Consider the following 5,422-nt stretch of genomic DNA (forward strand, 5'->3'; position numbering starts at 1 on the left):
ATTTTAAACTATATTTTTATATGATATTTACTTTGATTTTATCATAAAATAATATTAGTCTTAATCAATAAAAACTGCTGCTTAATTTATCATATGACATATCACTCTTTTTTTCTTATGAAGCTATTGCCATAAAAAATGTTGCATATATGAGTAAAAATAAAATGGCAGTTTCACACTATAAGGGAGTTCCACCCTATGAATAAAAGAAATCGATTTCCAGCAATGTCATTCTATGAATAAAAAATAAAAGGCAATTTTTTATTCTAAAAGAGAGGGTAGCAAAGATAGTTTAAGATAAATGGAAAAAAGTTTACAACCCTGTACAAGAAAACAGGAAATTTATAGGTTGGTAATTTACTAACTATAATTTATTTTATTTATTTGTAACTTTCAAAGATTAGTCAACTTCAATAACACTATAACTTTAAGATACTAATATTTTTTTATAATAAAATTACAGTACAAAAATGACTTTGGGTTTTTTTGGAAATAAAGGAATATATTATCACCAAAAACAATTAGTACAAGTGACCCATAGGGTCCAGCAAATGGGGACAAACCCACTCAATACATCATTAAGAAAGCTAACTTTTCTCTAATCTTTGGAATAGTCCAAGCTCTATTGACAATATTCTCTATAATATGGGTAACTATCTCACTATCTATGGTATCCTTTCTATACACTTTCCTATTTCTATTCATCCATATAGCATATACAATTTCAGCCATAGCTATTTGAAAGAATTTTTTCCTCCAGTTTTTACTTTTACAGATTTTGATCGCCCATTCCTTCACCTTCATCCAACCACTATCATGGTGCTCAATGTGCAGCCACCTCATGATAGCCTTCCATATTCCTTGAGTTTCTCTGCATTCAAAAAATAGATGTTGTAAATTTTCAGGTTCAGCACAAAACTCACACTTGCTATCACTTATCATGCCAAATTTAATCAATCTATCTTTGGTAGCAAGTCTACCATGACAAGCTAGCCACAACACGATTTTTGCACGAGGTCTAGCCTGATTTCCCATAATCAGACCCTTCCAATCAACATCATCAGAATGATCAAGAAATTGTATGTAAAACACCTTCATTTTAAATTTCTGGTTATGGCCATATGCTTCCACTGAACTGAATTCCTAACTTGATCCCTCGCCTGTAGAATATTTTTAAAAATCCAAGAGAAAGAGTCTTTATTCTGCATCTCCATGACTGTGCCATTTTTCACATAGTATGTGGATCCACCTCACCCACATACTATCCTCCTTCTTACAAAGATTCCAAAGCAATCTTACCATACAAGCCTTGTTCCAAGCTGACAAATTGATGATGTTTAAACCTCCTTTCTGTTGCAAGTTGCAGACTATCCCAAGCAATAGGTGATTTTCTGGCCTTGATGTCTTTTCCAGTCCAAAAGAACACTCTACACATAGCTTCAATCCTCTTAATCACACACTTAGGGAGAGGGATGCATTGCATCCAATAGTTTTCAATTCCAAAGATGGTGCTTTGTATCAACTGTAATCTCCCAGCATAGCTGAGGAGATGTGAACTCCAGTTTCTCATACGATCACCAATCTTTTCACATAATTCAAGACAGTGCTGGCTGCTAAAATTTCTGCTCATCAAAGGTATGCCAAGATATTTAAAAGGTAGCTTTCCCTTACTGAAACTAGTTATATCTTCAATAAGCTTTTGCTCATCAGTCTCCATACCACCATAATATGCTTTACACTTGGCTGGATTAACCTTTAGTCCTGATGACTTAGAAAAGCTATTAAAAACATCCATCATCAATTGGACAGATTCGGTCTCACCCCTAGAAAAAAGTAAAAGATCATCAGCAAAGCTTAGATCAATCAAATTCACCTTCTCACATTTACTATTGAATTTGAAATCAGTGTGTTTCAGCTCCTCCATCTTCTTGTGCAAGTACTCCATGACAATAACAAATAACAAATAACAAGGGAGATATTGGTTCCCTTGTCTTAGCCCTTTTGCAGCAGCCATTTCTCTAGTTCTATTACCATTTATGCTGAATTGGTAGGTCACAGTAGTAACAGCCTTCATGATCCATCCAATAAATCTTCTAGGGAAACCTATCTCACCAAGAATTTGTTCAAGAGCCAGCCAATCAACAGAATCATATGCCTTCTTTATATCCATCTACAACATGCACCTTGGTACACCCCCTTTTCTACTGTAGCCTCTGATGAGTTCATAAGCCACCAAGACATGATCATGGATTTTCTTCCCTGGTATGAAGGCTGCCTGGTTTCTACTAATCACTGTATTCAGCACTCCACTTATTCTTCCAGCCATAATTTTTGATATTATTATTGTATATTGTTGAGCAACATGAGATAGGTCTGAAATCTCTCAACATACAAGCTTGGTTGTGCTTTGGGATTAAAGTCACCAAAGTAAAATTGATCCTAGGATCCATCTTCCCATCCTCAAAAAACATTCTCACAATCTCCATCACATCATCTTTCACAATTTGCCAAGAATGTTTAAAAAATTTAACTCCAAAACCACCAGTCCCTGGAGCTTTTAGGTCTCCCAAGCTCTTAAGGCTGATTCCACTTCCTTCTCAGTGATGGGTCTAATGAGCCTACTCCTTTGTTCCCTATCCAGTTGTTTTCCAGCCCTCAAAGCCATAATGTCAATACCTTCCATCCCTGTGTCAGCAGTTCCCATCAACTTACCATAGAAATCCAGAATTTCCTTTTCTATATCTTCCTGTTCAATCAGTTCAGTACCATCTTCTTTGCATAACTTGTTTATCACTTTCTGCTTGTTCTTACTTTCCAGAGATGCATGGAAGAAAGCATTATTACCATCTCCAAGCCTTATCAAATCAATCTTTGCCCTTTGTCTAAGAATTTTCTCCTCAGTGTCATTGAGCTTTATAATTTCCTCAGTGCATAATTTCTCTTGCATAATCAACTGTGAATTCATCCTATCCTTTCTCAAAACTATTTGGGCTTTGGTAAGATTTTCTCTACATTTCTCAATCTGCCTTTTAATACCAATAAGGGGCTTACTCAATCATCTAATAACATGTTGCATTCTCATCAATTTATTCCAGAGTTAATTTTAAGGAGCTCCTTTTATTTGCCTCTGCCAATTCTGATTAATAGCCTCATGGTAACCAATTCTATCAATTACAGCATTTATGAACTTGAAATTGCTCTTACTCCTCATTCTCTCTTCATCTTTTCTAATGCATATAAGAGCATGGTCAGAAACTCCAGGCTCCATCACATAGACATTTTTATCACTATTCTACTGAATCCATTCCAAATTGCCAAGCACCCTATCAATGCATGAATAGCTAGGATCTTGAGAGTGTTTGTTAAACCAAGTAAACTTCTCCCCTTTACTATCAATCTCAAACAGGCCATTTTCATCCATCATGTTTCTTAAATCATAGAATTCAGCCTCTTTCACCTCTTTTCCTCCAATTCTATCATGCACTCCCAACACATTGTTGAAGTCTCCAAGAATACTCCAAGGTCCAGTCTGAGTATCACCTATCCTTCCAATATCTCTCCAAAGTATTTTCCTCATTTCAAGCTTATTGGAAGCATAAACAACAGTGATCCAGTTCAAAAAATCTCCCCTGTTGTTATGCACACTACAATGTATCATTTGATCAGTTTTAATACTCTCCTTGATTTGAAATCTACTGGCATCCCACATAATCCAAATTCTGCCATTATGATGTTTCTCATAGTTATCAAGATAACTCCATTTATTACCTAGCCATCTCCTACACTCTTTAGCTTTTTCCTTTTTCACACGAGTTTCTAGTAAAATAGCAATATCAGGTTGCAAATTATAGAGACGGGAGCTAATCTCTTTCACTTTTGCAATCTTATTTAACCCCCCTTACATTCCAAGCTACTATCATTTATCAATAAGAGGATTCACCTTAGGGCCTTTCCACTCCCCCAAGGTGCTAAAACCATTTTGACTAAAAATATGCTTAAGACTATCATCAAGGATTGGTTTCTTACCTCTATTACTTCCTCGATTCACTGAAGTCCATATTCCCTCATCCTCTTGATGCTTCTCTGGCTCTTCTGTAGGCTTTTCCACATTAGCTGATGCTTCAGCTTGGCTCTGAGTGATCTCCAAATTATTACTGGATCCTCCTTCAGGTTCTTGGCTATCATTCTTTGGCTTCCATACTTTCATATAAATTAAGGTATTACTAAGATAAAATAAGTATTAAATATAACAAAATTAAAATAAAATTACAAATATCTAAACTTATGTAATTACAAAAATAAATTAAAAAGATATAAATAACTTACAAATTATTACAATATAATAAATATTATCGATCCTAAACAAAAACCTAGAAGAACATTATAACAAAAGAAGCTTAAACGTTATTTGTTCAATTATATTTAGCTCTTAATTCTATATAAAAATACTTTAAAGGCTTGTTACCTCCCAACACGTTCAATGTTCAAAACAGATTAAATCAGAAATCTTCAAACATATTTTTAGCACTAAATCAGAATTTTCAAACACATTTTCAGCATGCATGGTGTTTGAGTATAACCTTTGACAACATATGTCATCAACTTTTAGACAAAAAAAAAACTATAATATCATTAGTTTTATAATATTTACATTAAATTTCATAGAAAGGAAAATAGAAAAAAACGTGCATACCTCATTAAAGAAGCTTCAAAATATTATTTTTCACAATAAAAAAATTTTATCACATAAAAATTGACCTTTTAATAAAAATATTGTATTATCTTCAAAACCTGTCCATCATTTTAGAAAATGAAAAAGAGTATTTGTTTATATAAACGAAAAGAAAACAAATAATGAAAAGTAAAGGATCCAACATTCATATATATACTAAGGAGCGGTGTTTTAAAAATTTGACCGGTTGAATCAGAGCCGACTAGGTAATTGATCTGATTCAATTGGTGGTTCGGATATGACATTAAACCTATGTAAACAGGTCAAAATCGCTAAAACCAAAAAAATTAACAATTTTCCTGAACCGGCAGTTTAAATGTTTTTTTTAAAAAAATTAAAACGGCGTCACTTTAATCATTTTAATGAAAAATTAAAATACAAAATAAAAGAAATAAAATAAAAAATAAAGATGTTGCAGAAACATATGATTTTGTTACAAAGGTATTGATATTGAAGGAGATTCCAAAATTAAAATAATTTTTTCTTCCTTGAAATTAAATTTAGTTGACTATGGAGTTATTTGGTTATAAATTATTCAATAAGATTATGTTGCGATTAAACTTTGTTTGTAATTTGGTACTATTTTGTTATGTGTGATATGGTTGTTTAAAATTTGAATTTAAATTATGAACTTGTGAATTCATTTATGATATGATATTTTCAAAAAAATGTAAATGCTACCTATAATTT

At 32.9% G+C, this 5,422-nt stretch overlaps 1 long non-coding RNA gene across 1 annotated transcript; it reads right to left on the reverse strand.

Annotated features, from left to right (window-relative positions):
• Positions 1-517: 517 nt before the first annotated feature.
• Positions 518-5,168, reverse strand: LOC131611299 (uncharacterized). The gene is made up of 3 exons (XR_009286837.1): positions 4,694-5,168; positions 4,027-4,200; positions 518-871 (listed from the first exon to the last, which is right to left on the reverse strand). It is a non-coding gene; the product is annotated as an uncharacterized LOC131611299 (long non-coding RNA).
• Between the last annotated feature and the right edge of the window lie 254 nt (positions 5,169-5,422).

Source organism: Vicia villosa, linkage group LG6 (genome assembly GCF_029867415.1).
Source record: "Vicia villosa cultivar HV-30 ecotype Madison, WI linkage group LG6, Vvil1.0, whole genome shotgun sequence".
Classification (NCBI taxonomy): Eukaryota; Viridiplantae; Streptophyta; class Magnoliopsida; order Fabales; family Fabaceae; genus Vicia; species Vicia villosa.